Genomic DNA, 12,843 nt, shown 5'->3' with positions numbered 1-12,843 from the left:
CCACAGCCACTAACACATAACTATCAGGAAGTTCCTAATGGTGCCTTATTAATCCAGTCCTTATTTAATATATCCTTGAAAACAGTCACTGCACATGAACAATTACAAATAAATTTTTTAAAAAATTGTTAAATTGTTGAGATTATTATTGTTGTGATTACTGTTCGGCAGGGGAGGATGGAGGAATGAAAGAAAGGGAGAGGAGGAACAACAGATTTCTTACCTGAAGACATATGAGAAAAGAAACAAAAGGATGCTAGCTCAGAGGCCCAAGAAATTCTGGGTAACTGAACACAGAAATACAGAACCATACAATGGATACAGACCTCGAGGGGGGATAGAAATTTACTTCTTTGTAAGTTGAAGGTAGAAAGTCAACCAAAAAGACATGAACAGATCTCCATAAAGTTGACTCAACTCTACTTTCTGGTGTTGATGACAGCCCTGTAGAGACACCTCCCCCACCTCACCGCCCCGTACTTCCCACACGAAAGTTGTCCCGTTACACAAACACTACAAATGATTAAAAATTACATGAAATTTTACAAAATTACATGGTATGCTTCCGCTCCTGTTGCCAGCCCCAAAGTGTTTAGCACAGTTATGCTATCAAGTTTTGTACTCTGTGCCAGTCACTCCCCAAGGTGTTTATGTGAAGCACTCAGGCAAACTGAACAGAACATCTGTATTCTATTTGCTAATGAGCAATCATAATTTCTACAATTCTCCAGCCAGGGATTTTGCTGTTTGGAATACTAATGCCATTTGAAAAAAATTAAAAGAAAAAAAATATGTTCTGCTCATTAGTTACTAAAATACTTCAGCACTATTTACAATGCAACTAGGCTTCTATTTCCATTGCTTTCCAGTATTTTTACAAAATTAGAACTTTCAGAGATAAAAACTTTGATGATACACACTTAATGTATTTTCTGAATTAGCATCATTTACAACACATCTCTTGCTGTAATTATATTTTACCCGCACAGAGGCCAGGTTGTAAAATAAACTATTATAAAAGCTTTTCAAACAAACCCTACTGAGTATTCCCTTCATTGCTTGCTTTACATGGCAGCACCCACAGCAGGCAAAATGAGGTAAAAAAGTTATGAAAGTACAGTCCATGGTTTACAAGCTCGATTATATGAAATTCCTATGTGTGCAGAGAGTGAGGGAATACAACAGCTTTGAAACTCAGGACATGTTTTGTCTGTAGACAGAAACAGCTAGCACTTTCCCTTCTAACCAATGGATATTTAGATCACGTGAGGATCAGGATTATCCTCTGATGGAAAGGTCACATCAGGAAAATGGAAACATACAACGGAGCACTCCCAGCTGCCTCCCCTCGCTGCAGTGCTTGGGCATTTCGGACGTGAACCTCTCTTACCATCTGGTGCATCAGACGTGCTGCTGAAGTCACTGAAGTTGAAGGGCAGCAAATGAGTTCAGAATGGAGTATTAAAGTCTACAAACTCAATTAAAGTGGCTTATATAAGAACTGTCTTTATTCCTGCTCACAGTATACTGAAATGTAACTTACAAAGCCAGAGAACAGCGACTAAACACAGGATTTGATTGATGTAGCGAAGGAAGTCCGATGTGGTACTTGTGCTCTCGCATGGGAGCAGGTGAGGGCAAGGTAACCCTGCTAGACAGAAGAAACACAGTACTCCAAAAATGTATGTTCCACACGAAAGCACAGATGTATTTCAATATGCCAGGATACCCTTTCAGGCTAAAAATAAGCACCCTCATCCCTATGATCCCAAATCACATCAGATGGGGTCAGTACATTTCAATCACCCATGAGATACTCAAAGCCAGCTCAGCTCCCTAGCAGGGAAAGATGTCTCTGCCGCTGTAGCAAATTCCCAGGGAAGACACAGCGATGGAGCAGCTCCTTGGCCGGGGAGGCTTTTTATTGCCATGGCAACCGGCTGCAGTCCACCACCACTGAGGACCGCAGCCATCACCCCGGCAGGACAGGAAACGCAGTGTCATACTTAAAAGTCACCTTCCTTAAAGACAAAACAAAACAATACAGAAGAGATCGAGAGACCCCGACTCTTGCAGATGCTGGATGAAATAATCTGCTCATCACAAACCTCTCCCTCACACAGCTTCAGACTGTGCTTTAAATCACTCCAAGGGACGAATTCTGTTTGGCTGAAATACCCATCTGGCCTTATTTTGGTCAGCCAGGCAGGAGGCAGCCTTGGTTTTCTTCAGCATTTACCTACCCTTTTAACCAGTCACCAACCAATTTGGAAATGCATGTCCCTCCTCCTCACAGAGTTTTCAGCCAGTGGCAAAGCCAGTTGTACAGAAGAGCTTGACACCACAGAACGAAAGTGGCCCCAAAGCCCACCACATCAAGCCAAGTCTGAGGCAGAATTAAAACAAAACTATAAATGATATGCAGGAGCAATTAAAGTTTCTTGTGCCATGCTAAGGTAATTTGCAGACACTCCCTTCTGCCCTCAGAGTGCAGGATGTCCTACCCAAGGGAAGGAAAAATGCACTACCAGAACTACTTCAATTTGGTTAAAGCATTCTATATCTGTTTAAGAAAATAACACAAACCTATTTTAATACAGAGATGACCACAAACCATAACTCACTCTTGTTTCCCCAGAACTAATTATATACATGTCACCAGAGTATGATATATACCTTTCCTTCCACCTAGAGAACACGCTGCAGTCTAGTACATTATATACTGAACAGTACTCTCCATGCAACAGTTTAGGAGAAAAAACTCAATACCTAGTCCTTCAAGTAATGTGTGCTCTTTTATAAACTTACCTAGAAATAATACTGAGCTATGGGTGTTATTATTTAACAACACATCCATCCAGTGCGGAAAAATAAACCACACACCTTACATAAATATTGATAAAAACCTTTCTTCTTACTGTTAGTTGTAGCCTACATCCACACCAACAGCAAATATTAAGGAACACCGTGTGCTTGCAGAGAAACAGCCAGCAAGCCTTTACCACTGAGGTAAAGAATGAAACCATGTTTAAAAGCAAACAAAGTTAAAACCTGACCCATGTTAAACACAAAGTTACAGTTCACTTGAAGGTACAGGATTTGTGACCTGGCAGTTTGAGCAAAGCTGCAAAACTATCTACAGAGGGACAGAAGCTTCTTTTGAAGGGAAGTACAAGAGTAAGCAATCAAAAGAATCTACAAAACCTCAGAAACTATTGAAGGAAAATGTTAAACTGACCATACATAAATGCTTGAGAGAAACAAAATAGTGAGGAAAGACCAGACTGAAAGACTAAAAAAGGAAAGAGTTTACTCAAATACAGAGTGCCCATCATTCGCACATCGCAATTCCCCATCTTGCTGTGAATAAAATGGGAAACTCGGAGGCAGAATCTGTTGTTTTCATCGTGCAGTGCCTATACAATTTTGCTAGAATATACTAGCAAACAAATATGCCAATTCTGCTTCAAAATGCGTTAGAATCACAAATATTGATGTGTTTCCTCAACTGCAAGAACCAAAAAAAAATCCCAAAAATGGTATTGGAAACTGAATGGTTGATATGAACAAAAGCCTAAACAAACATGAGAAAGTACAGACAGGCCTGTGTCTCCTCTCAAATCTCCAAATGTCCTCCCCCTGCCTCAGCTTGTTGAACTGGGCCATGTACCAGAGACACACTACAAATAGAACAGTTTGCAATACTGTACCAACAGCAAGAAACTGTATCTTAAAACTAAATTTTAAATGAAGCACTTTCATGAAAACTGAAAAATGAAAGGACACCACGAAAATCTGATGGAATTCAATATAACTCAAATAAGTCAGATAAAATTTTCAGTTTCTGTTTTATGTCAAAGAGCTAGATTAGAGTTTGTTCTCACAGTAAGTCAACTAATGAGGAAATGTCATGTTTCAAGCATAAAAAAGATAGTATATTCAAATTTTAAGTGTGAGAATAAAGTCATCTGCCTTCAAAGCACTTGTGATCAGCAGAAATCAAGTGAGTTGAATCTTTCTTTCTTTTCACACATTAATGAAGTAATGGCCACGCTCATCATTACTACACTAGTTTAAGCAGTGCAAGTTTATAATTAAGAGAGAAAATTCATATGCTCAGCCCAAAAGAGAGATGCATGAAGAGCATTAAGCAGCAGGACTGCGGGAAACATCTGATAACCAAACGAGCACATAACATAAAATGCAGAGATCTGTTTATTGAGAGTTGCAAAGTAGGCTGAGCATTTTATTTACTGTTATCTCATTTTCAGTATTACACAGATTATTTAAAAGAGAGCAATAGGGACATAAGTTTACCAAGCATGAAGAGTGCCCATGTGTACAACTTGAGGAACTTCAGCTCTTTACCTTTTGCCTTTCTGTGTGTGGGGCTACGAAAGAACAATTTCAGTGCATGCCAAGCCCACAGTCTCTCCTCCTGACCTCTTCAGGCAGCTGCTGAAGCAGGGTACCTGCAAGTGGTCATAGCTGTTCTCTTCTCTTTGGAAGCAGGACTGTCTGGTCTAGTGGCTCACTGGCTTATTCCCTCCTCACCCCTCTGATGTAAGATCTTCGCTCCTGCTTAGAGAACTGGCAGAAAACACTTCTGCCAGCAGCACACAAAGCCATGCACTCTGTGTTCTACAGTCAAACTTACTGGGTTGAGATGACATTGGTAGGACATCTACCGCTACAGATGTAAAGGCGTGAAATAACAAGTCCCCAAAACGTCCAGCCCTCCCACACCGTTTGGATCCCTTTTAAGATGGAACATCCAACCAAGTTCTTCTGTTAAATTCAAACCAGGGAAAAGACCAACTGACTGAATTTTACACCATCAGGGCTGTGACAGAAACATACTGACAAAATCAGAAGGCCAAGTCCATGTGAGTGCTGTGCAAGCCGTGGAGGTTGCCTCTTACCCCTTCCAGTACAACAGTACACGACTGCACATGGCCCAAAGGCAGGCAGACAGACAGACACCCTCAGTCATTCCAAGTCAGCCTCTCTCCAAGAGGAACTGCACTAGGTGAGCCTCGTCCTTTAAGTGCACTGTGTTAGACAATGCCATTTCCAAAGAGCTGCTCACTAAAACGATTCTTGTTCCACAATTAGCAACCACCTGAGCGCGGAAAATGAGACCTATGTCTCTTGCCCAGTTCCAGCCTTCCTGTACTGAGTCCAGGGCAACAATTTCATAACATACTGCAGTATTCTGCACAGCTGTGTACACTGATCGCCTGTGACAGGAGGCATTTGTACCCAGAGATTTCTGAAAGCAGTACAGTATTTCTTTGTGTGAAGTAGCTGAGAAATAATACTCTCAACATCCCCCAGCCCCCAACCTTCTTTTCCTTTGTGCACTGCCAAGTAAAATGGGCCCAAACCCATGCTCTCTTTATTCTTTTACTGATGGAAATTACATTAGAGAGAAGCCCAGCACAAAGGAAGTTCTGGCAAGGAATGTGCCTTTTATGTTACGTTTCATAAAACACACAAAGATACATCAACTGATATTTACAAAATGATGTTGTTCATACATCTGTACACGGTGGCTGCTGCAATGCTGACTTGATCTGCACTTCAGACAAGCAATATAAAACAAAACATTTAAAAACATGTTAAGAAACAAAGACTTGGAAAAACCCATCCAAGTCCTATTCCTTTATACCTGTATTTTAAACTAATTATTGCAAACACATGTCAACTCACAACGTACTTCTAAGTATTACTGAAAATAGAAGTGGCCAACAATATAAGCAATGAATTACAAATGTATACGGAGTCTTTGTTCCTAAAAAAAACACTACCATAACTAATGGAATGGGCAATCCTTGAAACCTCCTCTACTGAGCCTTTGAGTCTGATTTCTCCCCCATTTCTTGGTACATTGTCACAGGCAGCACTGATTTTCTGCCCCCCTTGGTGACTGCTGAACTCCAAGTTCAGGAAGTCTTTTGGATTCAAATTTGTGCTCCATTTTCAGGACCACAACAGTGGTCTGGAGTAGCTTTTAATGCAAGATAGCCAAGAGCCAATAAACCACACAAACACAGGCAAGGTGTGCAGCACTGTGCCAGAAGACACAGTCCTTTCTGGTAATATCTTTTCCTCACAGCAATGATCTAATCTATAGCTACTGAGTTTTGCTTATTGCTGATACTTATCACTGTGCTCTCAAATGCTTTAATAGTGGCAAGTCCTCAACAAAAGCAAGCCTTATCTGCACAACCAAGAAACTGTTCATCAGTAACAATACTAAAATATTTTCCATTTTTAATAAGAATAAAGAATACACTAACATACTTGCCAATTCCAGTTCCCCTAGTTATAGATGGTATATTGCTGATGAGATCCCCAGCGCAGCAAGATCCTGCCCCACAGCCAGCCAGGGACAAATTCACATCACCCTTGGATGAAGGCAGGGGTGAGCAGAGTGTAGCAGGGCTGGGGTATGATCCTGGCGTGCAAGGTCTCACACTCCTGAGGAACCAAATCACAGACAGTTCTCAGCAGGCACCCAAGCTTGGTGAGTGACAGAACAACACAGAGTCACTATGTACCAACTGGTGGTATTTGATGATGCCTCTGAAGTAAGTTACTCTACTTAGCTCTGAATTATTTCCATATAAGTACTTTTAAATATAGTAATTGCAGCAACATTTATAAAAGTTACTAATATTTCAAAATATTGCTGCTTTTCATATTAAATAATTTCTACTGCACTTGTGCGAATTAGAAACTTGAAAACCTGGACAGTCTCTAAAGAAATTAGTTTTTAATACAGTACAGAAATTAAATTTTCCTTTTTTTTGCAAGTTGAATCAGTGTCATAATTTACCTTCCCTACCTTTGGTAAATAATTTTCTCTCTGAACTCCGTAAAGGATTAAAAGCAGCCTAATATTTGGGAAGAATTTTAGGTTACAGACAAAATAAGCATTTTAAAATACAGCTACTTGAACTGAAGTAGTGACTCATCACCCGTTGCATCTCTCTAAATTTACTTCACAAATTCTATTACTTCAGGGTCTTGTCTGTCATTTCTGGAGGGAAGAGAAATGCTTGATTGAAAGATCCATCTAAATAAAAGCCTCAGGGGGGCTGTTCAGCTCCTGTACACGTGTTGCCCCCAGTAAAGTGACTGGCAGTCAGACACACCTGCATGGGTGAGAGAACAGCATACAAAGAAAATATTTAAGTTGATTAGTAGTCAAAAGGCCCCTTAGATAACCTGATAGTACTGCTGTAACCTCTTCAGAGTTTCACCCTGTTTAGTTTCAAACACGTGCCCCAGCTGTAAATCATTCAACTGGCAGCGTGCTGCATACAGGTCCATGAGTCACTGGAGGAAAGAGTTAGACTGATAAAATCTCACTTCTTCAGTGTCTTCCAACACCATAATAAACCATAAACTTTTTATAACTAGTTATGTTATATTCAGTAAATGATCTTTATGTAATTAAACAGTCGTCAATACTGTGGGCAAAGGAAAGCCACGGGGAAAATCCAAACTGGCAGCTGAAGCCTTGCATTCAACAAATGTTGTGCTGCTCCAGGATTTGCCCTGTGCAAAAGCCCAGTAGAAATTCAGGCAATGCATGAGTTGCTTCCCTATCACATCTCTTGAACATGAAACTGTTACAGCAAGATCATTTACAGTTGCTTGCCTCCTCCCCCATTTATCACTCAGTACACCTCTCTAAGTTAATTGCTTTTTAAAGACTGCTCACACTTAACATTCAGACTCAGCCTATACCATCTACTTCCCAATATAACTTGATGTTCAGAGTAAACCACATAATTATTGTATAAAAAGTTGTAAAAATATGATTAAATATGAGGTGGAAACTTCTCCCCTCCTGCAATTCATTTTACAACATACATGCCCTAATTAAGCTTAAAGCCCCCGGTTTTCACCAGCATTTTGAAACCTTTTTTCTCCTGTTCGAACCACAGCTACATGAAAGGCACTTGTCAGCACTACCACAGCAAACTCTCAGTCTTTATGAAAAAGTTTTCTTGAAACTTCCTTCACTGAAAACGTGCACAGTCTGCAATCCTTTGCTGAAAGCTCCTGTAACTCCACATATGTCCAGAGGCTGAACAGTTAGATCTTCATGTGAAATGGTTGAACATCCCTGCTGGTGTTTTCACCACCTATGGATTAGCCCACCAGTGATCCCACTGCACTGTGCGTATCAGACACAGGGGATGGTACCAGGATCAACACATGGGTAACAAAGAAGTGGCTTTAGTACTAGTATTCAGTATTTTGCTTTATCAGCTGATGTATCGACTCCCCCATCGAAGCTCCTTTATAAAAGAAGGAAAACAAATAAAGCCCATGTTTAGACAGGGCAACACCAGACCACTGTTCTCTGCATTAACACTAGTAAGCCCACACAGTGTAAAACCTGTGCATATACTTTTTTTTAATTAATGTGTGTGAAATCAGGACTCCCCCAGAAACTAAGCAAATCCATGCTGTCAAAAGGCGTGTAGGGGAGGGAAATATAGTATTTTTCACTTAAATATTTCCCCCAAACAGCTCTTGCCAACCCCCAGTGGTGCTTGCTGTGTACACTGTCTCATACCACAGGCTCAAGTAGGAGCAACATGTTTGCTTTTGTTCCGCTAATGGCCACAGGAAAAGACGACTGCAGGAATTATCTTCAAACTGGGGCATCATTATATCGAAACTGTTTACTCTCTCAGGAAATGTAAATTTTGTACTTAGCTCTGGCTAACTAGAAACTCAGCTTTTCATTGCAAAGTTTGGGGTTAATTAACCTTGGAAAAGAAGGATTTTTTGGGAAGAACTGATGCTGTAAGATGTTCTGGTTTTAGTTCAACAGGATAATACTGACTTTCTTACCTTTTAAACTGATCTTCTGTGTAGGGCTTTGGGTCACTGCTGACCTGGAAGCAGGTCAGGTACCAACTCTTTCTTCTCTAAAACACTTGCATCTATTTCCACAGTCTCTGTTCCACAGTCTCTGCTGAGGTAACAAAACCAGTTACAGTGGCTCAACAATTTGCTCCTGCTCTTTGTCCCAAGCAAACCAGTTAGTGTCTCATGGAGTGGGCATATATGACCCCTTCCAAAATAAAGAAGCAACCAAGATATGATAAAGCACTGCCAAAAATACTCATACAGCATCAATCCAGCAGGGAAGAGAAACTTATGCTTGCAACAGATGCTGCAACTAAAATAATAAGAGCTGCAAAGCTACTCTTCATTTCACCCCAGAAGTAAATTGTTTAAATGTAATTAACGATCAGTTTATTAAATAAACATCAGGTTTTTACGTCATAATTCTCCTAAAATCCTCAGCTGTTACATAACACTTAGGAGTGAATTTACATGGGAGACTTTGATTCTGAAACATCAATATTCATTTATCCATCAGAGGCCCAGTAGGATAGCTTACCACTCCTTTTAAAGTCAAACACAATGTGATTTTACTTACTCTTCAAGATTAGCTCAGTGCATTTGCACTTTTGTGTGTCAGGCCTGTTTTAAAGACTCGCTTCCAGAAGACGCTGGAACTTACTGCATTTATCACAGCAACAAAGCCACAGGAAAAGTCTTTTTGAGTTTTTTATGCTTGCCTTTTTCCCCCCCTCTTTGTCAAAGTACAGTACTGTCTAGCATTCTTTTCACAGCCACTTTTCACAGATCAACACTGCAACAAAAGCAATCCACTTCATCACATTAACCGAATTCTTATTGTGAGGAGAGACTATAGATTTGTCAGTGAAATGCTGAAGTTACTATTGCCTGTGAATAAAACCTGCTGTAATACAATGCAATGCAAATAGTTAATCCTAGCTAGTTTGCAGAACACAGCTAAAACAAGCCCATTCACGGTGGTGACACAGTCAGGCTTTCTAGGCTACCATCAGACATCTCAGCTTCACTACTAGCAGAGAAAAAAAACCCTCCACGTTAGTCTTGAAAACATCAAATCCACAGTGCAGCAAAGAACCACAGGTTTTATAGCCCTTCCCACTAACTCAGAGAACACGTGCAAAGAACAGAGTACCACCCTGTCGGCTTTGAGAGAGCCGTTATGCTCTGCTACCCATCAATGCAGAGAATGATTAGGTCTTGATTCCTGGTGCCAAAGACTTCAGATAAAAAAGCGAACCATTCATTTCCAGCCATGATCACACTTAGCAAAGCCAAGTGAGGGAACCAATAGTAAAGTATACTGGAGACACACCATCTATAACGCTGCTGCTGCTTTTGAGAACACACGCAGGATCACTCTCGAGGAGAAAAGACAACGCAGAAAGAATCGCGTCTTGTCGATATCACCTGGGGAGTCTTTCTGCTGTACCTTCTGCAACCGGCCTTGTCTATCTCGCATTGGCCTTTTTAGCCATCAGCGCGCTTGTAGCAAGCGTGGGTAGAGCCCCTCAAATCTTCGTTCGTGAAGCCTAGCCATGATGATACTTGGCTACTGAAGTTTATTGTGAATTGTTTGGAAGTAAGATTCCTTTCTACTATGATGTAAAAAAATCCATTACGTGGAGGCATCAACAGATATTTATTTATCTGAGGTTTGCATGGCTTCATGAAGAAGGAAGGAATACTTAGTTTGGATGACAAATCATTCCACAAACATTATAAATCCTCCGAGCAGTAAATATTTCAGGTTTCAAGAGCCAATTAGAAAGGTCAGCATTTATCTTTTTGTCTGTTTCTAGCCTTAATAACTTTTGCTCTCTGCCTGTAGATTAATCATTGAAGTGAAAGATACAGAGGTTTATAAATAGGAAAAAAAACCTAGGCATAATAAGAGAGGGTTCAGGCTGGACAAAAATTATCTCTACCTGTACTGATTTTGATGACTATAGCCTACCTTAATCCAAAATCTAATTATTTGGATTAGATTAGGACAGTGGATCAGTGGATTTTCCTGAAATGCCCAGGCAAACCACACGCAATTTTGTATTTGGGGCACAGGGTTGCATTTCATTTCTAAATACCTTCTAATTCCACATAGGCATTTATAACTTCTCTTTCCCACAGCAGGGAATATTTGTCCCTCTGAAAAAGTTTAAAAAACAAAAATCAAAATCCCTGCCTGTAAACCTAGTGGAAGACAGATCTTTGGCTCTCATTGTTATTAATTTGCTGCACCTGGAATCATTGCAATTATTACAAATACAAGTAATTCTACTGTTTTTCAAATGAGCAATATTTTGCAGGGGGAATTTTTTTTTGAGGTGTCACGTGCCTATGTTTCACAATAAGGCACAGCAGCAAATAAAGTATCAGCAGTACCCATCTCTTCCAGTGCATGAGATCATTCCACCCAAGACTCAGTACATGGGATGTTACAAAGAAGCAAGGATGCCTACAAATCAGACTCATGTATTCAAAGAAAGCACAACTGACAAGATGATGAAAAACATGCCTGCCATGTAAATATTTTCTGATTACTAAATGGGAACCTTGTTTCTACACCTACAATAAAAAGACAACCAGACCCACCTATGACAGGTTTAACTCATCCAAACTGGTTCATGGATAAGTTTGTTCAAGCAGTCTTCATGAAGAAGACTCATTAGAAATAAGCAAAACTTCTTAATTCCTATTGAAAATTTTCTTTTAAAACTGATGACTCCTGTCTGTATTCATGAGTCAGACTTCTCCATCTAAAACTGTTCATCTCTACTGATTCGCAAACATTGCTTTGTTCCTTCTCTGACATAATGATATCCAAAATGCATTATTATGAACAAAATAAAAACAATTCTCCAAAACTATCAACATATATAAAACTTCATTGCTTAAAGACAGCATATAATTTGGACTGTTTGCTTAGTACAGTTCTTACGGGCTGTGCTGAGCAGGCATGTACAACTCACGATTTACTTCCAAAACATCCCCTTAGGAAAAGATCCTCAGAAAGATTTGCTAAATGCTAGTTTGTACACTATGTGTTTTAATTACCGTACAGAATAGAAATTACCATTTAGATAAGATGATGCTCCCCAGCCACCCCACCTTTGCTTTCTGAAACTCTGCCAGGTTTTTCAGCCCCTTATCCACTCGTTATTTATTTCTAGCAATCCTCAGGCCCTGGTTAGCATTAATTCAGCTGCAGTTGGAGAGTTTCTCCAAGGCAGTCTCTTCAATTCCAAAGTGCATGAACTACTTAAATTGAGTGCTCTGTGATTTGAGGGCTTTAAATAGAAAAAATACTGTGGGAAATGAGAGAGTTCATACTTGCTTATGAGACTGCTCCAACAGCTGTACGGACACAGTGAGCTGCACACATATCTGCAGCCCCAACCGCCAGTACAGATACCCACGGGACAACACCTGAGATATGCTCAGTCTCCTGACAGAAATTTCAGAGGGTTCATAAGCCAAAGGTCAGGAACCCACAGCAGAAGGTGTCACTGGGGTTTGAAACATGAAAGCTAGCCCAGCTCTTACACAGCAGCCACGCCTGCAATAAAGAATCATACAGATTATCAAAGATAAAAAGACATCCTTTTCTATCAGGGAAGTACTAATGGGATTTATAACCACTCCTCACAGATAATCCAATATTCCCCGGTTCCTTTCCCCACTCCTGGGTCATGATGTGCACTTCCTCATTTGTCCAAGTGCAGAAGCTCTTTCACCCCCTCTAACACCTGCCTATTTCTGGCCTTCCATGAAGCAATCTCACAGTAAATGTCCATTACCAATAAAGAAAACCTGTGACAAATTTCCCACCAAACTGAGAAACCATTCAATCTTTCATTCATTGTCCAGAATGTACAGGCAGATACTTAATAATTTTGGGGCACGCTTCTGGACTATGATGGGAATCTCTCT

At 40.3% G+C, this 12,843-nt stretch overlaps 1 protein-coding gene and 1 long non-coding RNA gene across 7 annotated transcripts in view; one reads left to right on the top strand and one right to left on the bottom strand.

The window, feature by feature from the left end:
* Positions 1-12,843, bottom strand: part of FOXN3 (forkhead box N3) — a 133,292-nt gene that overhangs the window by 43,419 nt on the left and 77,030 nt on the right. The gene's annotated exons all lie outside the window — the stretch shown is intronic.
* On the top strand, positions 10,491-11,520 carry LOC114065330. Its single transcript, XR_003572931.1, has 2 exons — positions 10,491-10,685; positions 11,309-11,520. It is a non-coding gene; the product is annotated as an uncharacterized LOC114065330 (long non-coding RNA).

Source organism: Empidonax traillii, unplaced genomic scaffold (genome assembly GCF_003031625.1).
Source record: "Empidonax traillii isolate 1590-97213 ecotype Southwest subspecies unplaced genomic scaffold, ASM303162v1 scaffold646:size549819, whole genome shotgun sequence".
Lineage (NCBI taxonomy): Eukaryota > Metazoa > Chordata > Aves > Passeriformes > Tyrannidae > Empidonax > Empidonax traillii.
The sequence above is the reverse complement of the archived record's forward strand: the minus strand, read 5'-3'. Positions and strand labels throughout refer to the sequence as shown.